This window comes from Eulemur rufifrons, chromosome 11 (assembly GCF_041146395.1).
Source record: "Eulemur rufifrons isolate Redbay chromosome 11, OSU_ERuf_1, whole genome shotgun sequence".
NCBI lineage: Eukaryota > Metazoa > Chordata > Mammalia > Primates > Lemuridae > Eulemur > Eulemur rufifrons.
This window is the reverse complement of record NC_090993.1, coordinates 13225713-13250888: the sequence shown is the minus strand read 5'-3', so window position 1 is coordinate 13250888 and position 25176 is coordinate 13225713. Positions and strand designations below refer to the sequence as shown.

Genomic DNA, 25176 nt, shown 5'->3' with positions numbered 1-25176 from the left:
TTGTCATTTTTATTGTTTTCTGTGCCTGAGTTATATGCAACTCACGTGGCGTTAGAGTCGCTTTTTACACTGCTCGCCAACTGAGTTGTATGTGACTCACCACATACTTGCTGGATTTGTTTTGGAGAATTGAGTCTTCATATGTTTCACGAGGCCCCAGGCTCAAAACTTGCGCGAATTAAATACAACTCACGTGGCAGTTAATGAGTCGGGAAGCGGATGGGTTTAGGGACTGCTCTCCAGGAGCAGCAGTGGGGGAGTGGGACGCTGTTCCTCTTTCTGGGGGGCTGCTCTCTGCCTCTCCCCCTGGGAGGCAGCTTTGCAGACGGGCCTCCTGCACCGGCCCCTCGCTATTCTGATAGAGGCGCCGCCCTTGCCCCGCCCCTGGGAGCTCCAGCAGGTGGTGCAGGCACAGGTGCAGAGGCGGAGGGGAGGGTTCTAGGTGCCAGCCATGTTGGGTGGGGAGCCCCAGGGCCCATCCGCCATGTCCTCTCCTTGCCACCAGGGACCACAGGGATGACGGATCCCGCCCAGGTGTGCTCTGAGGGGGCGAATGCTCTTGTTCATCAAAAGTCTCATTTCACGGTTTTAAAGGGACAGAGCAGCTCAGTCTGGCGGCCCGAGTCCCACGTACCTGGCCGAATTCCATTAGCCACCTGCTCTCTCCCAATCCCTCCGTTTCTCTCTCTCCCCTTCCTCTCTGAAAACTCAGCTGTTCTCATCCCAAACACGCTTCTTTTATGTGAGCCAAGGTAGCTCAAAAGGCAGAAAATCCAAACCGTGAGGCCGTGTCCATACTGGGAAGGGCGAGATTCCAGGAGGGCCACCCCAACACCCCCACCCCACCCCACCCCACCCCCTTCGCCCTTGGGGCAGCCGCTTAGGCCAGCGCCAGATGGAAGGTTCCAGACGCAGCCTGCGGTGCGGTGGTCCGGGTCCACAGCCAGGTCCCAGCAGGAGAGGCTGCCTGGGTGATTAAACGGAGAGATTTTAAAAAGCCCCCCCTCCCTAAAGCATCCCCACCTGTCCCGCTGTCGCGTCACCTGTGGTATCAGCATGAAAATCGCCTGTGCCTTGATGTGTCCTGCTAAGATGTGCCTCCCAGAAGGGAGAAGCACACAGTTCGTTAACTTGGTTCTTAAGCTACATTAACTGGGCTCATCAGCTACTAACTACCCGAGGGCACCCTGGTGACTAGATGATGGCCTCACAGCTAACGGGAGAAGGCAAAGACCTGTCAGGGCCACCCACGCTGTGTCTCTGGAAACACAGGACAGCGCCCTCCCGCCCAGAGGTGAGGTCCTGCTGCTCCAGTGGGAGGAGCCTGTGCTGCTGACACCCAGCCCAGGGCTCTTCTGTCGGTCACCCTGTTGTTGTGGAAATAAAGAGCTCCTCCCCCATCCCAATAAGCTCACAAATGCTTTTCCCGAGACACTTTGCTTGAAGGCGCTGTAGCACCATGCGAAAGCACCTGTGTATCTTTCCACATTAACTAGTCTCAACTGTCATTCTACAGATGGTGAGACTGGGGTCATAGTAGACCTCATCATCCATCAAGTCTGCCCTTTCTTCCTCTCAAACATGCTGATAGCTCACCAGGAGCAGATTCACAACAGCTGGGGTGGTACAACCCACTGCAGATAATTCAGACTATTAGCAAAGATTCTCTTATGTGGAGCCCAAACCTGCCTCTAATTCTGACCACTGACCTGTACCGAATTAGTCCAATTCCTCTTTTCTCTGACAGCATTTCAAATATTTGACAACTAGGAAGTCTTCCAGGGGCCCTCAGTGGTGCCCCAAGCTACAAGGCAAGATGGAGCGACTTGACTAGGAGTTCAGTGATGTGCTCGAGGCGCCGCAGCCAGGCTCCTGCCAGTCTGGAAACGGAGGCTCAGCGTCACTGCTGGCCCCAGCCTGCACAGACTGCCCAGGACCTGGAGATTGTCCTTTCTTACTCTTTCCTCCAAAACAGATCCCAATTCACGGGGTTCGGGGATCCCCCCCCCTTCCTCAGCTAACCCAGACGGAGCCCTGGCCTCCCCGGGCCTGGACAGTGGCCCCAGGTTGGCCTTTCCACGTCCACACCTGCCTTTCCTCCACGCTGTCTCCACCTAAGAGCTCAGGCAAAGTGGGTTTGGTTTTGTTTTCTGAGATGGGCTCTTGCTGTGTTGCCCAGGCCTTGGGCCGGGTGGTCTGTCCTTCAGCTCCACTGCGTTCTGCTGCTCGGGGCCGGGAGGGTGACTTGGAAGGAAAAGAGACCACAGAAGAGACCTCCTTGGGATGGAATCTTTTAGAAAGTCTAGTTTTTCATGCCAAAAGGTGGCCCGTTGCAGACTGCGTGCTGCGTGTCCTGTGCTGTTTCCTCCTCTACTTTGCGTTCATCGTCACAGGTGGTGGTGTGTGACGGCCCGGGCGGGGACAGGGGAGGTGGCCCGTCCTCCCACACCAGCAGCTCTTCAGACAGGTATGGGGGAGGGGGAGAAAGGGGAAGGGGGCAGCAGCAATATGGGGCCACCGAGGCCAGCTTCCATGGTCTTGTGCGGCCAGGCTCTGGAGGGGTTTGGCTTCCAGAACATTCTCCTCCTGTCCCAGGCTCTCCCTGGGCATTGCCGGGCTCCAGCAGGCCTTGACTTCTGATTGGACTTTGGAAGCCAAGGGCCCAGGCAAGAGGTTGAAATGGGACTCTCTGCTTCCATTTGGGCTGTGTCCCTAAAGGCCAAGGAGAACCTACCGAGTCCCCTGACCCTGCAAAGTTGGTGGGTCCCAGTGCAGGGCTCAGCACCCCCTCAGACCATGGCGGGTATCATTGGGGGTGGGAGACTTCTTTGCACCAGCAGTCAGGGTGCTATGGGCTTTCCAGCTCCCACGGCACTGGGGGGAGTCCCCATGCCCTGGAGAAGGTGGGACGGTGGGTTCCAGAGAGCTGCTCAGGGCGTATCTCCTACGTGTCCCTGGTGTGTCCCCTGTAATCGGGCAGCCTGAGTGATCTTAGGAGGCTCCTCCCCAGAGGAGGGCCCCAGACAAGGGCAGGCACCTCTGCTCAGAGTCGCAGAAGGCCCTGGGCCCCAGCACCTGGAGGGGTGGGAAGGGCGAGGTAGGAGGCTGGACGTGAGGGCCCAGTCGCCTGGAGCTAGCCTAAGCTGCCCAGGCCAGAGCACGGGGCCCAGAGCAGGAGCTGGACAGACCCCACCCTGCCCCGGTGCCCACAGGCCCGGGTGGGATCTGCGCAGCCTCGGGTGACCTGGTGGGCACCACCCAGAGGGAAACCACTGTGATCCTGGCTGAGCGTGCACCCAAAACGCTGTGACCTCAGAGAGTCCCAGGGCTGTGCCCCCTGACTGTTCCTTCAACACAGGAGGGAGCGAGAGCTCTGCCTGCAGAGCCCTTACTCTCCTGCGTTCACGGTGGCCCAAGGGTGTGACATGCGTGTTTGTTCCTTGGCTGACCTGCTCGTGCACGTGGCAAGCGCTGGAGGCTGCACCTTGAACCTGAGTTCGAGTTCAGCCTCACCGCACACACACTCTCGAGCCTCTTTAGGGTCAGCAGACTGTCCAGGTCCCCCCTGTAAAATGGGGGGAGCACCTGCCCAGGGTCCTGTGAGACATCAGGGGCTGAATGTCCAGGCACTAGTGTTCCCATTAAAAGGCACCTTGGGGCTCAGCCAGCTGAGTGACAAGCCAGCACTGTGACTTAACAAGGCCCTGGGCCACCTGCTCTTGGTCCTCCGTGGCTTCCTGCACGTGGCCAGAATCCCCAGGGGCCGGCGCTAGTCCAGGCAAGGCCCCCAGCCCCGTGAGCCCAGGCTGTGCTCCTCGCTGCCGCGAGCCAGTCTGTGGGTGCGGCCGGTCTGGCTCCTGCCCACATCACCACGTCAGCTAAGGCGAGTCTGGAAGATGAGACTTGAGTCCCTCAGTTGAGCTGCTGGAGTTGCAGTTTAAAGCAAATAATCAATTGAAAGCTGCCTTTTCGCTGAGGCCAACTGTGCCGGCAGCAGCCTGGCCGTCCCCCTCTGGAGCTCGTCTTCCGAGCTCTCTCAGCTCTCTGGCCTCTTGTGTGCTGGAGACAACGAAGGTGCGACGCGGGCAGCAGCCTGTCCAGGGAAGGCCTTGGGGGCCTGTGTGATGCCCAGCTGTCCCCGCTGCCTGTCACAGCACCCTGTGGGCGGAGGAGGCACAGCCCCGCTACCCTCTTGATGGTGTCCCTGCAGGCTATCCAAGGACACGGAACAATCCAAGTGTCTGTGCCATGCAGTGGCAGGAGGAACCATCACAGACCCTAAGGGGGTGGGGGGGCGTGATGCTGGGTGACTGGTGAGCTCAGGGTTTGAATAGCTCTGGGTTCAAATCCTGACCTGTGTTTAATTAGCACCCATTGGCCTGTTTGAGCATCACTGTTGTCACTTGTAGAATGGGGTGGGGGGGAGCAAGAGGTGGGGCTGCCCAGGGGCCTTGCTCTAGGGCAGAGGGTCTTGACCTTGGCCTGGGGGTGGGACCCGGGCATGCCGCAGTGGCCCAGTGACTCCGTGGAGTTGCACGCTGTCCCTCTCCTTAGAGCGTGCTCCAGTCTGACCTCGCGGGGAGCCCGACCGCACCGTCCTGCTGCTCCCACCCCCAATCTGCTCTGCATTTTCCTTTTTCCGTAGCACCTGATATCCTTGGAGAGAGTACACGGCCCTCTCTGTGTTCATCCTGCACGCCGGCCTCCTGCTGGAACCTCCCTGTCATTAGGGGTCCCCAGAAGTGCCCGGCCCCTCACAAGCCCTGGTGGGTACTGGCTGGATGAATATATGTCACAATCAGCAAGTCCCTTTCCCCATCCTGCCCCCGTCGCTGGACAGTGCTGCGGCCTTGAGGATTTGCCCGTTGTTCTCTCTCCTCCCTCTGGACCAGGGGAGACCCTGTGTCTCGCTTTCCGCCGTGTCTGCGGCGCCCGGAGCGCTGCCCAGTGGCCGCCCGCGGGCACCTGCGGTGGGTGCTCTGGCTGGCGGCGCCTGCAGGCTCATGAGCTGCGCTCTGCTGCCCTCTACCGGGACAAGCGTCATCTCGGAGGACCGGGACAGATTCCGAAAAAGGGTTTGGGGGGGAGGGATTTGGTTTGGGAGAGCCAGGTAAGACCAGGTGGTTAAGTATTTCCTTTTTGCTCTAACACTGTTGAAATTAGACAAAGCTGCCTACACTTCCCCACTTTCCCAGGCCCTTCTTCAATTCATCCACGCCAGCGACAATCCTGGATTTTAATTTTATTACGAAAAAAATTTTTTTTAATGTAACTTCCCTGATCTTTCAACCTAAGCTAAATCTTCAATTCATTTTTCTCTCTCCTGACACTCTTGTTGCTTTCCTTTATAGCATGAATCCCAATTTGGTGCATCTGTATTTGGTATCTGTGTCTCACACTAGACTGTAAGGGCCACAGGGACAGGAATCTTGACTGGGTTGTTTACCGCTGTGATACCAGAGCCACTTATCAGCACAAATTTGTTTAGTCATATTTGTTGAATGAACCAATGAACAGCTTGGGGATTTGAGTTTGGGACTTTACATTTCTGTTATATTTACTGCAAACCTGTTGAGGTTCAGTTCCTCATTCCACCTGTAAAGACTTTTCTGTATGTAGCCTTAAACACAACAGTTGGAAAATGCTCCTATCACTTTGTGTGCCCTACACATCTTATTGCATGCTCTTGACTTCTACATCCAGATAACGTATTAAAACATTGCAGCTAATGAGGCCAAAGAGGAAAGTGCATGTCACAGAGATAGACTTCTCTGCAGGCTGAGATATGAATATCTCAGCTTTGACCCAGTACTTGGTTCCCTTTTGTGCCTTACTCTTCACCAAGTCACAGGAACCTACGGACTTGTCCTACAGCCCAGATTCTCCCCTGTGCCAACTACCATGGTCAGCTCTAAACAGTCATAAATCTAGGGCCCTATCTGGACCTACTACACTGTCACCTTGTGTAGCACTAGTTCTCAGTGAACTCCACGAAGGCTGTCAGAAACCACTGCAGCTCCCGAGAAGTTTACAAATTGCCCGATCTCCCTTTAAGAAACTGTTAACGAAAATAAACAGTGGAAACAATGTATTTCACTTCATTGGGGTTTTTACTTTTATGTTTTATTTTAGGGCACGGCATTTCTTTTAGGTCTAAGTTAACTCCCTTCAACTCGTATCAGTCAAACAACAAATATTTATTGAGCAGTGATCAGCAAAAACCCCTCTAGTCCTGTGCTACTTTGTATAGCTAGAGTATGATCGAGCTCATAGAAAATTTTTAAAAAACCTAATGCAAGGTTATCTGATTTCGGCATATTACTTCTTAAATTGTTTTAGAATATTAATCTTATCAGACTTACACATCAGACTGGTTTTGTTCATATAAAGCTTTCATCTCCTCCAGAACTTGTGTGAGTCCATCCTCCTAGAACATACAGATATTGGTACATATTTATTAATCACCCCAATTCTGTGGCAATATTCTACCTATATTATACTGTATTTATCTTTGATTTATATTATCAAAAAGCAATAGTTCTTTCACATCCTATTAGGGTGGTTACAATAACAACCATTGGCAGGGATGTGGAGAAATCGGACCCCTTGTACGTTGCTAGTGGGAATGTAAAATGGTAGATCCCTGTGGGGAAAAACCTGATGTTCCTCAAAAAGTTGAACACTAAATTACCATATGATGCAGCAATTTCACTCCTAGGTATATACTCAAGGAAAATGAAAACATACATCATTCAAATACTTGTACACAAATGTTTTTTAGCAGCATTATTCATAATAGTTAAAAAGTGGAAACAACCCAAATGTCCATCAACTGATGGATGGATGAACCACAGGTGGTGTATCCATTCAATAGAATATCATTCAACCACAAAAAGGAGGAAGTACTGATACCTGCTATAACATGGACGAACCTTGAAAATGTGATGCTGAGTGAAAGATGTCAGACACCAAAGGATAACTATTGTATGATTCCACTTATCTGAAATATCTAGCATAGGCAAATCCATAGAGACAGAGAGTAGACTAGATATTACCAGGAGCTGCTTCCCAGAAGCTGGGAGCGGGGAAGGGGGGATTATTGCTCAATCATGACAGCTTCTGTTTGAAGTGATCGAAAGTTTTGCAAATAGATACGGGCGATGGTCACACAACAGTGGGAATGTAATTAATGCCATTGAAGTGTACATTTAAAAATGGTTAATATGGTAAACTTTATATTATGTATATGTTAGTACAGTAAAAAAAATAAGGAGGTTGGATGGGTGGCTCACGCCTGTAATCTCAGCACTTTTGGAGGCTGAGGTGAGAGGATCACTTGAGGCCAGGAGTTCAAGACCTGCCTGGGCAACATAGTGAGACCCTATCGCTATAAAAAATTAAAAATTAGCCGGGCATGCTGGTGTGCACTTGTAGTGCCAGCTACTTGGGAGGCTGAGGCAGGGTTGCTTTGCCCCTGAGCTTGAGGTTGCAGTGAGCTATAGATGCCACTGCACTCCAGCTTGGGTAACAGAGCAAGCCCCACTCAAGTGGGAAGCGAAGCGGCCACGTGTGCTCACGACATTGAGCGCCCTGGCGAAGTCAGCTCGCAAGTCCCCGGGGGCCCGCAGACCCCTGCACAGCCAGACCCACTGCCCAGCCGTGCCCTGCGGCGGGCGCCCGGGAGCGACTTCGCGTGCCCTCCTCCAAGATGGCCGCCCGCCGGCGTCTGCGGCTCGGGGCGAGCTCCCGGCAGCGCCCGCGGGAGGCGGCCGGGGGCGGGGCCTGGCCGGGCGCCCAGCGCTGATTGGCGGGCGCGCGTAACGGGCCCCGCGCTGGTGCGCAGCGGGAGCCGTGGCCTGCCGCTGGGCTGTGAGGAGCTGCGGGCTGCGGGCTGCGGGCTGCGGGCTGCGGGGTCCCGGCTCCGCGCGCCGGCCGTGGCAGCTGTGAGAGGCGGCGACCGCGGCGCAGGCGGGCGGCCGGCCCTGTCGGCTGCTGGATGCGGAAGCGGACCGAGCGCGTCACTTTGGAGCTTGAGCGCCGCGCTGCCTCGGACTCGTCGTCCTCCGGTGCGGCCGCCGCGGCGCTGGACGCCGACCGCCGCCTGAAGCAGAGCCTACGCCCGGCGGGCGAGGGGCGGCCGAGCCGCGCAGCGCAGGCGACGCGGGCACGAAGCGGGCGCTGGGCAGGTGAGACTCCGCGCGGGGAGCGGGGCGGTCCCCTCACCGGGCCTGCAGGTGCGGCCCGCAGGAAGCCTCCGAGCCTCCACCGCCTCCTCACTGGCCGCCTGCGGGGACACCCCCCACCTGGCCCCCACCCCCCGGTGTCCTCCTCTGTCCCTTCTCCAGACCTTCTCTCTCTTGGCCGGCAAGCAGCCCCCAGCCCGGCGGCCCCCCCCCCCAATGTCCTGGCCCGCCGCGCCCCCTGCTGGCGCTCCCAGCCTGGCATCCCTGCGCTTTCCCTGGTGGGACCCTTTCGGCGGGGGGTTCGGAGAGGCCCCGCGTCGTGACCTCGCGCGGGAGAGTAGGGCGGGGCGAGGAGTCCCGGGGGAGGTCCCCGGACCCCCCCGGCTAGTCCGAGGTGGGAGACTGAGGAGCCGGCACCAGACCCTGGGCGCGCTGGGCCCGCTCGGGTCTTCCGCTTCGCCCCGGGCCCCAAACCGAGCGTGTAAGCGAGCGCCCCTGGCACGGGGTGGCGCGGCAGAAGCCTGCTAGTGCCCTGGCCTCGCCCCTCGGTGATTGTCCCCGGTGGCTGGTTGTCAGAAGTAGCGTCGCCGCTCAGAGCGCTGGACTTTGGGCTGCAGCGTTCAAAGGAAAGGCGGGGTGCACCGCGTCCTCAGCTGTCGCATGCTGTGCGGGGAGCTTGTGGCGCCTGAGATCCCTCCGTCTGAGTTCGCTTCCTTGGGAATCACCGGTAGACTCCTGAAGTCTCTGGGTTGCTTGTGTTCTCCCTTTGGGGAGGACATGAACTGGTTTCAAAATGAGATGGGAGCCTATCTCCCGTGGACAAGTTTCTCTCCCTGTCTGCTGCTTTCTTAACTATCTGGCTGTTCAACATATTCGTGGCAATTTTGAGGCCTGGTGTCTCATGGTATTTGAAGAAGTTAGTATATATAATGTTCTCAGGTGTTGTAACAGAGTCATTTGCATTTCTTTGGGCTCATCTGGAATGCCCTTAATGGCCACTTAAGTGTAAAATATCTCTCCAAATAGTCTCTAAAGAAAATACATTCAAGTTCATTGCTTAAAAGATCATGAAATTAATCTCTAGGTGGTTCTAAGACAGTGGTTCTCAATCCTGCCAGAAGGTCAGGGACGGACAGTTTTGTTTTTGTCCGTGTGTAAAATTATCTGGCAACTGATCGATATCTTTTTGTGAAACTAGTGTGTTCTCTTATACTCTGAAAAGGTTTATCTGCAGCAAAAACTCATAATTAGCTTTAATGCACTTTTCCCAGGCTTGATGTAACAGTTGGGTAAGTTGGAAAATTCTTCCTTTGGCAACGTCAAATTGTTATGAACAATAATTTTAGGGGAAGCGGTGCTCGCCTGGCACTTTCCTTGAAAGATGTACAGTATTAAAATGACCGAATTAATTTTCATTTTTGTGTCGGGGACAGAGGAAATTCCAGTGATGCCCATATCTTTTGGATAAACAGATGACTGTTAGGGAAATAAAACGCAAAAGAGAGGGAAGACAGGCCACGTTTGTGTTGCCCCTTGGCTTCCCCCCTCTTGCTTTCCCCAGACATTCTTGTGCTCTGCTGTCTCCTTCACTCGGGCTCTGCTGTGCTGTCACCTTCTCAGACCTTCCCAGACCAGCCTGTCCCAGTTTATCTCATCACTTACCTGGCATTGTAATTATTGCGTGCCTGCTTGTCGACTTGCGTTACTCCTGTCTTCTCCTCTATGAGAATGGAAGTGCCATGGGGACAGAGATGTTGTTTTCTCTACCTCTTTATCTCCAGTGCCTGGCACAGAGTAGGTGGTAGAAAATACTTTTTGAATGAACGTATATCTGTAGAATAAATTTTCAGAAGTGGAATTGCTGGGTCAAGGGGTGTACGTTTATACCTTTGAGAGGTAAAGCCAAATTACCACTTTTTTTGCGTTGCCACTTTTGTGTATGTGTTTTTTTTAAGACAGGTTCTTGCTCTGTTGCCCAGGCTGGAGTGCAGTTGTGCCATCATAGCTCACTATAGCTGGGAATTCCTGGGCTCAAGCAATCCTCCTGCCTCAGTCTCTCCAGAAGCTAGGACTCTAGGCATGCCACCATGCTTGGCTATTTGTTAAGTTTTTTGTAGAGAGGGGGGGTCTTGCTATGTTGCCCAGGCTGGTGTTGAACTCCTGGCCTCAAGTGATCCTCCCACCTCAGCCTCCCAAAGTGCTAAGATTACAGGTGTGAGCCACCGTGTCTTACCACATATTTTGACCTTTGTGTGATGATGAAAATGGTATGTGATTTGTAGCTTTAATTTGTATTACTTATTAGGTGGCATTTTGGTGTGTTTTTATAAGCCTATAGTATACCTTTGCAGTTATTTGTGTCTTTTGTGACCCTCCTTTGTTTGGGTCCTCCTGCACATATTTTTAAACTCTTTATTGTGGATATTTTCAAATATACAGAAGTAGAGAAGACATTATAAATGTCGTCGTCTTGTGTATCTATCACTTGGTTTCAGCAGTTTTCAATGTTTATCCAATCTTGAATCATTGATCCCTCTTCGCCTCCATTTTTTGTAGGGTTGCGGACTTGAATATTTTAAAACAAATTATTTCATCCATAAATACTTCACAGTGTATCTTGAATAAGGCCTTTTTGAAATATATATAACCCTGATGCTATTATCATGTCTATCAAAATCAACAATTTATTATCTAATATTAATATTATATGTAGTCCATATGCACATTTCCCAAACGGTCTCAAATGTGTTTTTTTTTTTTTTTTTTTGAGACAGAGTCTTGCTCTGTTGCCCAGGCTAGAGTGAGTGCCGTGGCGTCAGCCTAGCTCACAGCAACCTCCTACTCATGGGCTTAAGCGATCCTCCTGCCTCAGCCTTCCGAGTAGCTGGGACTACAGGCATGCGCCACCATGCCTGGCTAATGTTTTCTATATATATTTTTAGTTGGCCAGATAATTTCTTTCTATTTTTAGTAGAGACAGGGGTCTCGCTCTTGCTCAGGCTGGTCTCGAACTCCTGACCTCGAGCCATCCACCCGCCTCGGCCTCCCAGAGTGCTAGGATTACAGGCGTGAGCCACCATGCCCGGCTCAAATGTCTTTTTTATAGTTATATTTGGAAATCCTGTATATTTCTTAAATTTATTTCTAGTTTTACCTTTTTTGTTATTGAAAATAGTATCCTTTATTTCGTATTCTTATTAGTTGTATTTAGTAACACTGTTGGTATTTGTGGTCGTCGTTGTTGTTGTTGTTGTTGCTTTAAGAGAGACAGAGACAGGGTCTTACTGCATCACCGAGGCTGAAAAGTGCAGTGGTGTGATCATAGTTCACAGCAACCTCAAACTCCTGTGCTCAAGCGATCCTCTTGCCCTAGACTCCTGAGTAGCTGCAGACCGGTCTCAAACTCCGACCCCAGTCTCCCAAAGTGCCGAGATTACAGACGTGAGCCACCATGCCCAGCTCTATTTGTTGTAATTTTGTAACTCAAAATTTAATTAATTCTGTCATTTCTAATAGTTTTTGCAGGTGGTTCTCTTGAGTTTTCTAGGTGTACTGTTATATCAGCTGCAAAAATAAGAATTTTGTCCCGTGTTTTCTGATTTTTATGTCTCTTGTTTCATTCTGTTTTCTGATTGCATTGCATTTCCAGAACAAAGTTAAATAATAGGGCTGACGCTGGGTACCCTTGTCTAGTTCCTGACTTCGATGAGAATGCTTTTTGCGTTTTTGTCATTAAGTGCCATGGTAGTTATTTTATTAAGGGATTTGTTGCTTATGTTGGTTTTTTTAATCAAAAATGGTGGTTGAAATTTTTGAAATGCCATTTTATGTGGTGTAATCATAGAGATTTTATCCTTTGACCTGTTAATATATTGAGTTATAGTAGTAGATTTATATTATCGAATCATCATTATATTCTTGGGATGAACTCTGTCATTGCATAGCCAGATTCTTTTTATTAATATTTTATTTAGAAATTTTATATCATTTGTGAGCATAGTTTGTAATTTTCTTTTTTAATGCTATTTTTATCAAGTTGTTTTAGTATTTTCTATAGCTTTATAAAAGTTTTTTCTCTCAGATTTAGCCAGTTTAAATACTTCTGAAATTATTTATTTCTTTAAAATTTGGTAGAATTTCCCCGTAAAACTGTCTAAGCCTGGTGCTTTTTTAAAATATAGCACTCTGATAACTATTACAGTTTCTTCTAAGTCATCAGTCCGTTTAGGTTTGCTATCTCCTTCCATGTTCAATTTTGTTGATTCCTGTGTTCATAGAAAATCATCCACTTAATTCAGCTTTTTTTCTCTGTATCTGGGGCTGTTTCCCTAGTCTTGTTCCCTATTTTGTGTACTTCGGCTTTCCTCTCCTTTTTTCCCTCCATTTAGGACCGCCAAGGATATATCTTCTATGCACACATACACTGAAGTTAAAATATGTATGTGTGTATATATATATATTGTCCCCCGGGCCCCAAGAAAATATCTGTTGGTCCTGGGAGACCAGGGGGATGCTGAGGGCTGTGAAGTGGAGAGGACATGTTCTGTGTGAAGGAGCAGCAGCCACCTGGCCCTGTCTTGTTGCTTCCTGGCAGGAATGTGGCCCCAGAGTGGCCAGATCTTCCAGTCTTTCCAGAAAAGGGGAGCTGGTTTTTTTGCTTGTCATGGGTTTTTTTTTTTTGTGTGTGTGTGTGTGTGTGTGTGTGTACATGTGCATGTGTGTAGTTTTTGGTGTTTGTTTTTTGTTTTTTTTTTAATTTCTGGGCTAAAGGGTAATTTTCACAGGTAAATATTTATCTAATTCATGAACTCTGTACTCCTTGAGAAGAGGAAGTAGATATTAGTTTTGCTTTGCACAATGTCTGGTATGAGGAGGTGCTGGGCAAACGAGGGACTTTGTGGACCTTTCACAAAATCCTCAGGAACGTGCTTTGAAGGCAGTCTAGTTTGTGCCCTGTGCAGGCAGTCATGAGATGTACAAGGCCTATGTGTCTTAGTCGACTAGTCTATCCTTCTAGTCCCAACCCACAGGCCAGATATGCCGAATTGACGGAGATCAGTGGGCTCCCTGGGAGGTTTTGTAGTCAGCTTCCCCTCCCGTGAAATACCAAAGAACATAGTCATCACCCTTGGTTCTTCCTTGGCTCAAAGGAAGGACTTCATCCGAGGCTGCCGATGGCTTCAGCGTAACACAGAAGGGCAGCTGGCTGAGGTTGATGCCTGTCGCCTTCAGCGTCAGCCTTCCTGACGTTTAACATCAAGCTCACCCTCCAAGCGTGTCTGTGTGGTATGTCTTCACCTTTACTTTACAGATTAGGAAGATGAGAGTGAGTTCTGAGCTAGCTTTTGTGGTGAAAGTCTGCTTTGTCCATCTGCTTTCTCGTTCCACTCAGCCCAGAGTACAGTCTGTGCCAGGACTGTGACAAGGAACGGGGCAGGCTTTGTTTATGGCACCTGAACTGCAGCCCCCAGCTGGGTCTGCCTCTTCTCGACTTGGTGGATCTTATCCCAGCCACCCTCCAGCCAGGGACCTGGAACCCTGGGGTGCTTCACCACTGCCTCCGGCTTTGCTGGGGCTCTATGTCCTGTATCTCTGCTTGCTTCCCAGTTCCTTTCAGCCAACACATCCCCTCCCTTCCCAGGGAGCGTCTGCCTTCTGCACTGACTTTGCAGACAGACCTGAACTGTGGGAGATCTTTGAGCAGGCTGAAAGCTCCTGGGACACTCTCAGGGAGGCATTCTTGGAAAGAGGCATGGAAGGTGGGTCACCTTGTCAGGTTTGCAGTGATGGAGACAGGACCCCGTTCCAGACTCCTGCTCCTCTTCCCATGGACGCACTTCTCCTTCCACAGTGAAATCTGCAGGGAAAATGTTTCTTGAAATATAATCTTGAAAGCTGACAGATTAAGTCAATACTCTTCGCCCAGAGATGATGCCATAGAACATAGGTTTTGATGGGTTTGTGCTTTGCCAGAGGCTCTTTCAGCACGGAGAGTGGGTAAGTCATTTGTCTCATACTAAACTGAGGGCCAGGGTCTGGAGTGTCAGCCAGGACAGAGGGAAGGGACACAGAGGGCTCAGGGACCCAGAGCCAAAGGACACAGGGAAGAAGGAGAGCCAGGGTGCCTGGGCTGGAATGTCTCCTTAGCAGAAGGACCTCCCATTTCGGTTTGGCCCCCATCGTAGTATGATTTGTATTGGAAAGGAGAGCTTGCATGGAGAATGGGGGCTCAAGTCAGTATTTTCAGATAGTGTGGCTTGGGGTGAGCTTTCCAAATTTGTTTCTTCACCTGTGATATGGGGATAAGAATGTCTTCCTTGTAGGATTGTGGTGAGGCCCAGGTGTGTGGAAAGGTCCTGGGACACGGTGAGCATACGGTCAGTGGTGTCTCCTAGTGTGAACACCTCTCACTATTATCACTAATATGATGAGATGAGAGCACTGAGGAAGCTCTGTTAGCTCACGTCAAGAAGGATTTACTCCTCCTTCCCTTTTCTGCCCCCAAACTATTTTAGTTTGTCTTCTCAGCCAGTCATTGTGCATATAGAGTCTATCTGGTCAGTTAACGTATCTGTTGGTATTAGAGCATTTTTAACAGTACTGTTGGACCTTCCACAGTTTGTTTGAGTCATTCATGTAACGAAGTTTGAGTACCTGTTATGTCCAGTAGCACTTGTGAATGCCGAGGCTGCAGCGGTGCTCTGGTGGACTTCACGTTCTGTGAGGGGGGACAGGTCACAAGCAAAGAAATACGTGATGTGTCAGGTGCTCCGGCCGTGAAGGGAGCATAGAGCCAGCAAAGGAGCCACTACGGATGAGGCCCCACGGTGGTGTGTGCACAGTCTGTGTGGGCAGGAGGCCCTTCTCAGGGAACATGGGAATGGAAACTACTGGCAGCTTTAAGGCAGAGGAATGGCATGATATGATGTATATGTCACCTGTCACTCTGACTGTGACGAGAACAGACTGGGGGTTGGGAGAGCAGGGAGACCAGCTAGGGGCTACAGGAGTCATCCAGTCAAGAAAAAGTTGACAGGGGCTTGGGCCGGGCAGTAGCCGTGGAGGTGAATGTCAGGAGCTGAGAGGGAGACGCACGAAGCCTCGGGTGTAGCAAAATGCGGTTTATTTGAGCATCTGGGTGCAGATGGATTGAGGCCAAAAAGAGCATCCACTCCTGGAAGAGGACAGCCGTGGGTTTTGTTGGAGGTTTGGATGGAAGTGTGGGGAAGGTGAAGTTTTTCTTTTTCTTTTTCTTTTTTTTTTAAACTGAACATTTTTATTTTAAAATTGAGGGCTTAAAACATGAAAAATATAAACGGTGAATACCGAAATATAAAATGCATATTATCCTAATCAATCACTTCTCCTAGTTTAGTTTAAAAAATAATTTACGTATGCATGCATATATGTATACACATGTTGGTACATATATGTTTTCTGTTTTTTTTATTTCAGGAAATTATGGGGGTATAAACATTTTGGTTGCATGTTATGACTTTGGCACATCCCAACCATGATTTGAGACGTGCCCTTCCCCTGCTACACTGCTCACCGTGTCCATTAGTTGTGAGTTTACCCACCCCCAACCCCCGCACCGCCAAAGAATATTATTTCTGTGTGAGCACCTTAGTGTCGATCAGTCAGTGTCAGTTTGATGGTGAGTACATGTGGTGCCTGTTCTTCCATCCGTGTGATACCTCACTTCGGAGGATGGGCTGAAGCTCTATCCAGGAAAATATAAGAGGTGCTAGATCACTGTCATTTTTTATACTTGAGTAGTACTCCATTGTATACATATACCAAATTTTATTAATCCACTCATGGATTGACGGGCATTTGGGTTGTTTCTGTATCCTTGCAATAGTGAATTGTGCTGCCATAAACATTCGAGTGCAGATGTCTTTATTATAGAGTGACTTTTGTTCCTTCGGTTAGGTGCCTAATAGTCACACAGGTGAAATTTTTTCTGAGCAGTAACCACTTCCACAGCTGTCTGTGATCAGAGTTAGATTTACAGCCTCGGGACTGCTGCGGCTCTTGTTTCACGAGCCTTGTGATCACTAACTTTTCCATTACCTGCATTCGGTCCTATACATTCCAGGTTCCCACCCTGAGCACGCCTAACAGTGAGAAGACCCATGGCATTCTGCATTCACAAATTATTTTCTGAGCAGTTGGAAGCATGGAGTTGCCAGCTTCTGAGATGGGGACGATCATGGAAAGAGCTGGTGCTTTGGAGAGGGAGAAGTAAGGAGTTTGGTGGAATGGGGAGTAGGAGATATAGTTGAGGGGAGAGATTACGGCCTGTATCTGACTATGGCTGCCACCAGGTGGTGCCTAGAGCCCTGGGGGGTCAGGACAGCGAAGGAGTAAGAAGGTCTGGGCAGCGAGTTAGGAGCAGAGCCAGGGAAAGGTATGAGGCAACTTCCTAAAGAAAGCCTGTTTCTGAGATCTGGGAGATCTAGAAGCTCCCCTAACCCATTCTGGCCATACAGCAAAAGCAAGAAATAAACTAGTGTTCTTTATGTCACTTAAAGTTGGTAGGTGTTTGTTACTGAAGCATAACTTTATCCAGCATATATAGAGAACTTCTAAAATTCCACAGGAAAACAACCCGATTCAAAAATGAACCTAGGACCTGAATAGACTTTCTCCAAAGAGGTACAAATGGCCTACAAGCACATGGATACTGAGCATCATTAATCATTAGGGAAATGCAAATAAAACCACACCCATTAAGGTGGCTAACATAAAAAAAAAAAAATAACAAATGTTTTGGCAAGAATGTGGAAAAACTGGAACCCTTATAGACGTTGGTGGGATTGAAAACGGCACAGCAACGGTGGAAAACAGTATGACAGTCTCTTAAAACGTTAGACATAGAATTACCATATGATGCAGCAGCCCCACTTCTGGGGATATACCCTAAAGAATTGGAAGCAGGGTCTCTAAGAGATATTTGCGTACCTGCATTTATAGCAGCATTAGTCACGATAACTAAAATGTGGAAGCAACCCAAGCGTCCATCCAAGAATGACTGGAGAAGCAAAATGTGGCATAATATCCAGACAATGGAATATTAGCCTTAAAAAGGAGTTTCTGAATTATGCTATAAAATGTATGAATCTTGAGGACAGTATTCTTTTTTTTTTTTTTTTTTTGAGACAGAGTCTCACTTTGTTGCCCAGGCTAGAGTGAGTGCCGTGGCGTCAGCTTAGCTCACAGCAACCTCAAACTCCTGAGCTCAAGGGATCCTCCTGTCTCAGCCTCCCGAGTAGCTGGGAGGGACTACAGGCATGCACCACCATGCCCGGCTAATTTTTTCTATATATATTTTTAGCTGTCCATATAATTTCTTTCTATTTTTAGTAGAGATGGAGTCTCGCTCTTGCTCAGGCTGGTCTCGAACTCCTGAGCTCAAACGATCCACCCACCTCGGCCTCCCAGAGTGCTAGGATTACAGGCGTGAGCCACCGCGCCCGGCCGAGGACAGTATTCTAAGTGAAACAAGCCAGGCACAAAAAGACAAATACTGTTTGAAGCCACTTATATGAGGTACTAGAGTAGTCAAAACCATAGAAAGTAGAAAGGTGTTTACCAGGGGCAAGGGGTAATGGGAGTTACTGTTCAATGGGACTAGAGTTTCAGGTTTATAGGATGAAAAGAATTAAGAAGATGGTTACAATGATTGTACAACAATATGAATATTTCATACCACTGACCGGTATGCTTAAAAATGATTATGATGGTAAATTTCGTTGTATATAAATTTAGCAAAAAAATTTGAAAAGAAGCAATATGTGTAAATTGTTTAAAAATACTGAAGCTTACATGTGCTACATTTTATATCCCTCTACTTCCCCCTCCCTAATATGAATGGTCCTTCTCCCCTGGGAGACTATATGTCCTTTCTGCCCCTTGCCATGTCACTTGTATAGACTCACATTCTTTTTTTTAATGACTACATGTCATCTCAGTGTGTGGATGTACTGTCCCCTAGTAAAGCGATAGGATAATAAAATTGGCATGCTATAATGTGTAGTTTCCATACATACAAACATCAATTTGTTGTAAGATATAGTGGAAGAGGAGACAAAGCAAGATAAGTCATTACAAAAAAAATTCTAGAAAGATGCAAAATCAAAAGAAGAAAACTTTTAAAACTTTTCTGAAGCACACACAGGTAGACTTGAACACATGTAAAGACATACCGTGTTCATGACTAGGAAAGTTCAACATCATAAACTGCCAGATCTCTCAAAGTTAGATTATTCATTTAACAGAATTACAAATAAAACTGCTAGTCTGTTTCTCTCTGGTTCTGTGCAGTCTGATATTGAAGTTTAGATTAAAAATGACCTTTGGAAGTGCCAGGAGCCTCTGGAGGAAGAAGAGTGGTGTGTGGAGTGTGGGCCATGCTGTAGTGCTCAGCTCGGAAATAGCAGGCTGGGGAGACAGCCAGAGATTCCAGAAATAGACCCAAATACACTTGGGAATGTAGAGTGAGATAAGGTGAAATCCTAAGTGAGAGGGGTTAAGATTGATTTTGGTTTGATTTTTAACAAAAGTTTTTGGGACAACTACGTAGCTTTTGAAATAGAGTAAGTCTGGATCCATACCAGTATAAGATACATGAGGATCGAGATCCAAATGGAGCACAGGTAGATATACAGAATGAAACCAAAAAGTACTAGAAGAAAGTGAAATTCTTTGAATTCAATTGAAGTGGAGGAGGCCTTTCTAACTACAATTCAAAGTCCAAATTCTGTTACAGTTATTTAGAGGACATTTGATTTCTTAAGCATGAAAAACATCTATTTGACATCAATAATGACAAAATACAAATATTTGCAATTCATATAGCTAAGGTGCTAAGTACTTCAGTAGATAAAGAGCTTCTGGGAATGGAGAAGAAAAAATTCAATCCCTAAAACATGGCAAAGGATATGGATAATTCCTAGAAAAAGAAATACCATAATCCTTTGATATGTGAAAGGATACCCAACTATTCTTTATTCTTAATTAGAAAAAGTCAAAACCATATCAGGATGCCATTTCTGACCTACCTCACTGGCAACAACGCATCTTTGACCACCACTTTTTTAGTGAGGCTAAAGGGAAGCAGGGACTTGGGAGGGTACTCTCTTGATTATCACAGATATGTTTACTCTTTGATCCAGCGGTTTCCATCCTAGGACAATCCTACCTGCACTTGCCCATGCAAAATTATATATGCACAAAAGGATTCACTGTGGCACTGATTACTGGAAACAACCTGATTGTCCAGCAGTAGGAGACTGATGTACTAACCTTTGTTATGCAGCCCAATGAGATACTGGGGACCTGCAAAAAACTATGAATTGATGTGGATAAATTGCCTGGGTATGTCGTTGAAAGACAAATAAGATGTGAAACAGTTTGCAATGCTGCCTTTGTATGAGAACAAAACAAGGAATGAGAACATGTACGTGTATTTGCGTAAGAAAACACTGGAAGGTTAAATAGGTAGCTAATACAAATGGTCATCTATGGGCATGAGGGACATAGGATGCATGGTGACAAGTTGGTAGTGAGACTTTATGTTGTTTCATTTTTGAACTATGTAAACACATGACCTTTTCCAAAAAAATTAATAGGTGAGCTAGAATAAAAATGAGTCTGTAGAGTATTATCTGTGCTACTTAGAATAGCCCTAGTTGCTGTAGCAAATCACTCCCAGCAGCCAGTGGCATGAGCCTTACTCACATTGCATTGGTGGGAAATACTCACCTGGCTCCACCTCCTCCCCAGGTGGGCTCAGATATGTAGTCCCCAACTGGGCAGCCACTTCCTATCCCCAGTTCTCCATTAGACAGGGAAGGGAGAGTGCAAATGTTTGGTGGCCTGCTAGCCATCTCCACCACAGATCCCGGGGCAACCTTGTCTATGTGGTCAGTTCTTCAAAGCGGAATTCTTAGGTCAAGAAGCAGCTCCTGCTGACGGTACCATTTTGGTATTATCAGTATTATTCTTTGCCAGTAATACAGATGAAAATGGAACTTCATGGCTTGATTTGCATTTCTACCTGTCAGCTTAGTGCCACATGTTTAGTAACAGGAAATGTCACGGCATGTCTCTGTAGCACTTTTGCTATCATTTGAACATGGTTTGTTTGGCCCCACCAAGTCTCATGTTGAAATTTGATCCCTGTTGTTGGAGATGGTGCATGGTGAGAGGCGTTTGGGTCTTGGGGTGGATTCCTCAGGAGTAGCTTGGTGCCATTCTCACCGCAGGAGTGAGTGAGCTCACTGTTATTTACCACTAGAACTGGTTGTTGGAAAGAGCTCGTCACCCACCCCTCTCTCTCTCCTCTCTCTCTCGCCCCTCGCCTACCATGTGATCTCTGCTCACTGGCTCTGCTTCCCCCTTTGCAGTGAGTGGAAGCAGCTTGAGGCCCTGACGAGATGCAGATGCTTCTGCGCTGCTTCTTGGACAGCCTGCAGCACCACGAGCCACACAAACCTTCTTTCTTTATAAATCATCCAGCCTCAGGTATTGCTTCGTAACAGCCTAAATGGACTGAGACACCACTGTCATCTGAAGATCAGTTTTTAGAATATTGCTTTAGTGTGAGTTTTTGCTTTGTTGAAATAAAAATGGAAGGGAAATGATTTTTGAGAGCTATTTTAGTCAAGTCTCAGTGTGACCTTGACCCAGAAGGCTGAAGCCCGGGTCCTGGGGCAAACACTCTGTCCCGGTCACTGGGTCTGTGGAGTGTGGTGGGGAGGAGGAGGTTTTCTGCTCCATTCTCAGCACAAGGAACCCCAGGGCTCAGAGATTCTTCAACAGATGAAAATGCAGATGCTTGTATGTGTTTATTCTAAAAGGACTTTTTGTACTTTCATGTCCTAGTGTTTTGTTGAGAAGTCTGCCATCTACTGCATTTAAAATTCAATCTTGATCAAAGACACGTATCTCATTTAGGCAAGTAATTTTCCCTCTGCGGGTTTCACTTTCACTTCTACCGAATAACATGCTGCCTTTCTCCCAGGGCTGGTGTGGAGATCGAGGGGGATAGTGGCCATAGGGTTGCTGTGTTAACTGCAAATGTGGCTATAGAAGCACTTTGCTAAGTGCCAATGTGAGTTCGGACCCAGACTCAACATTCCCAAGTCTACGCTGAGGTGTGACATATGAGAACTGTGAGGTGTGGTACCTGCTCTGACTTAAGACTTGCTGACACACGGAAAACATTTAGCAAATCATGGCCCTGCCTTGGGGAAGACAGCAGTCTTGGGGAGCTTCTTGAAGGCTGCCTGTCTTCAGTGAGGGTCGTGATTGAGGTAAGGCTCAGGTGGGCAAAGGAGCAGTGTAGGCTGCACTGAGGAAAGCCGCTGGCCAGAGAAGAGTGCAGATGGAATGAGGAAGAGTTCTGTGGGTGGAGTAGGGCAGGTTGGAGAGCCTTCAGAGTCCGCGGAAAAGTTTGGCTTGTTGGGGCTCAATGCTGTAGGCAGTAGGGAGCCATGGAAGGCTCTTGGGCAGAGAAATGACAGCTGGAGCCTAGAAAAGAAGCATTGTCTCCATGGAGCAGCACGGGTTGTCCTCTGAGCACGCCAGGCATGAGTGTGCAGGGAGCTGGTGCAAATGCCAGCTTGTGCGGGTGAGCTTCTGTGTTGTGACTCAGCCCACGCGAGTGCTTCAGTGTGCCGAGTGGCTGCATGCCCCAGATCCCTGCTGCACGCGCCGGCCAGTGAGGGTGCTGGACACCGGGAGGGGCAGGGGAGGAAGGTGTATGCGTGTTGTGTGTGGGCATGTGTGTTAGTGTGTGCATGCGGGGCCTCACGGCATGTGTGTGCACGCACGGTCGTGTGCGTGTGCGTGTCCCCCCACCCCCAGGCCTGCTCCACCCGTGCGTGTGAACTGCCATGTTGATTGCGTGCTGTCTTTCAGAATCACGATCAGTGACCCCTGAGGAGCGTCAGCCATGGTAGGTACACGCCTCTCCGCCTGCTGCACGGAGGCTGTGTCTGCCCCGCTGCACCAGCTCCACACTGCGGGGCGCAGCCCGGACCTCAGAGTCAGGCTCCCTGCCCCTCCCTTCTGCAGCTCCAGACTTCTTTCCTTTTTCTGCCTTCCTGCCAGCTGGCTCTCTCCTCCCTTCCCAGCGAACCTTGGAACTCAGGGGCCTCAGTGTCACTGCCCAAGGCTTCCATGGCTGAGCCCGGGGGCCCTTGGGACAGGGTCCATGTCCAAGCAGCCAGACATGGATGCTCTCTGGAGCCGTCAGAGAGGGCAGGGACCTCGTGGTTTATGGTGTAGGGGCTGGGAGCCTGGAGGGGATTGTGTGTGGGGCTGGACTCAGAGGTGGCCAGGAGCCTTTGAAGTTCATCCTGGGCGTGCTGCCCTGGTTGCCCAGTCTGAGCCGTGCTGCGGGGGCAGGGACCCAGCTCCCAGCCTGGGAGCTCTGGCAGAGCAGGGGCCGTGGGCAGGGTCCTGCCTCCTAATCAGGCTGGCCATGGAGCAGCGATCTGGGGTGGACGCTGTGGTTGTTTGAGGATTTCTGAAACCTGGGAGTCCTATGCACGCCGGCAACCCATGCCACACCTCACAGGCAAGGCAGGGACCCACGGCCCCTTTCTCTTCCTCCTGAGTATCACACGTGCTCGTGTAACTGAAGATAGCGTCGTCGGCTCCGTTTGAAGCACCGTAGCCAGCCCTTCAGCTCATACCCCTTGGCCTGTTGCTCCTGGGGGTGACCCCAACAGTTTTCATCCGAGGGGACAACAGTGTCTGCTGCCCTGGGCAGCCTGAGTTCTGCCAGTGAACCCACCCTCCACTCTTGCCCGGCCACTGACTCTCGCTCTTCTGCTTTTCCCCAGCAGGAAGGGCCCAGCCTCACCTACGCGACCTGCAGTCCCCCGACCAGCTGAGGCTCCTCTCTTAGACTTACAAGTCTGTGGCCACTGGCACCCGGGTGCCTGCCCTTCCTGCCTCCCCCAGGGTCCCTGCAGAGGGCCCCTGGGCTTTCTGACTGCCCAGAGGGGCCTCCAGCGCTCCCTCCAGCCATCTCTGTTAGCTTCACCCTCCTGGTTCAAGCAGTGTTCTTTCTCCATCAGGCCTGGTGGCTGTTGTGTGGGGCTCCCCAAGGCCAGTGGGTTGGAAGACAGGGTGACCAGAGAAGAGGGAAGCCCAAGGGGGCTGAGCACATGTCTGGAACTGCCTGAGTGATGTGTGGGAGGCCAGCTTGCATGGGGGCCTCACCCCTACACACCCCTACCCGGACTACATATGAAACTCCGGCCCACCTACCCGCCGCCCGGTCTCAGTCTTCTTCCCCTTACTCCCTTCTCCTGTCTGGCCCCTCTGTCCCTGGAACCTCATCCAAGCACATACCTGCCCCCGTCCCCTCCCCGCTGGCATGGCGGGGCAGCTGCACTGCCTTCCCAGCTTCTCTCTTGCTGTGTCTCTCCCGTTTTCTCTCTCGGCTTCTCTCCAACAGCCAGCCGATCAGGTCATGCAAGGCCATCCCGTCCTGAGTGCCCCGGCCCCCCTCTGAACTCTAACCAGTTTTCTTCTCTTCCTCGCAGACCTCCCTTTCCAAGCCTGCCTGGATGGCTGTTCTGTGACCACCATTGCTCCCCCAGCCACAAAGCCACTCCCTCCATCTGTGACTTAGTCTGTTGTAGTGGTGAGCGGACACATGCGGGCATGATGTTGGTGAAGACGTGTGCCCCTCTGTGGTATCGCTCCTGCCCTGTTCTGTAAATATCTATAAATACTCATATATAAGTATACATATGTGTGGCCCACAGCCTCGCCTCTAGCGCTGGGAATCAATCACTGTGCCGTTCTCGCGGAGTCTGTGGCCCAACTACAAGAGAACGCTGTCCCCTGACATCCCAGCTTCAAAGTGTGCCACATGCAGTGAGCCCTCCTGTCATGCCCTGCCCGTGGACAGCCAGCCCTCCCGTCCGTCCCCTCGAAGCATGAGGGTGGTGTCCAGGCAGCCTCGTGGCCTGACGCTACCAGTCTTGCTGTCTCTCGGCCGGGAATAAACCCCATTTCTGGATGACGGAACGACCTGTCCTCTGCTGGCTCGTGTTTTCTCTGGAGCTCAGGGGAAGGGGAAGGTGTAAACACTGGGGTGTTGGCGTGGGGGAAGGGCCCAGCCACTGCCATGGTGGCGCTGTCAGGAGTGGTGAGGAGGCCACATCCTTCCCAAGGCCTCCTTGGAAAGCACCTGGAGCTGAGCTCCTCTTCATCCTGTGGACCCCACTCCGACCGCTCGGCAGCAGGGCCAGGAGCCCAGCCTGGTGGGAGGACCCGGGGCTGGGGCTGGTGCCCTAGAGGGAGGGAAACAGGAGGAACAGGCCACCGACACACACAGGCCAGGGGGATGGAGGGATGGAATGGAAGATGCCTGGGCTGGAAGTCGCCACCCAGTGTTGCCTCCCGTTCTTAGATCAGGCTCCTCAGCTTCTTGGCCATCAGAGCAGGACTGCCCCCCATACCCACTGTGGCAGTCCCCTGGAGTCCTCCAGGCTTCACCAAGCAGGGCCCAGGTGACAGGTCCCCAGCAACCCCCTTGGACATGCTCAGACACTCCGGGGCTCTGAACAGTTAGAAGCCTGCCCTCTGCTGCCTGCTCAGTGGCACAGACCCCAGGACCCAGTAACAGCAAAAGGAACACACAAGGTCCAGCAGTGTAGCTAAAACCGTTTGTTCAGAAATAAAAAGCAAGATAAACAGGAGCCGAGTCACCAGGGTGCCACAACCACCTCCCTACACCCTTCCTCTGTATTAGGATATCAATAAATAAGTTTCCCTGCCCCAACTAATTATTTGAACCTCCTCCCCATTTTTTTTTAAAAGATTATCTTGGATTCAGGCCTATTCCCCATTTGGCAGCTGCAAACTCTGGTAGGATACAGGGGGTGGCCCTACCCCTGAATATACAAACTGTCACACACACACATCTATACAGGCCAGCGACCCGGCCGGGCCAAGTTAGCCC

At 50.2% G+C, this 25176-nt stretch overlaps 1 long non-coding RNA gene across 1 annotated transcript in view; it reads left to right on the top strand.

Annotated features, from left to right (window-relative positions):
* Positions 1 to 7977: 7977 nt before the first annotated feature.
* LOC138393419 (uncharacterized) overlaps positions 7978 to 25176 on the top strand; it is a 42648-nt gene continuing 25449 nt past the window's right edge. The window contains exon 1 of the long non-coding RNA XR_011235183.1: positions 7978 to 8186. This is a non-coding gene — a long non-coding RNA (uncharacterized lncRNA). The remainder of the gene's footprint in view (positions 8187 to 25176) is intronic.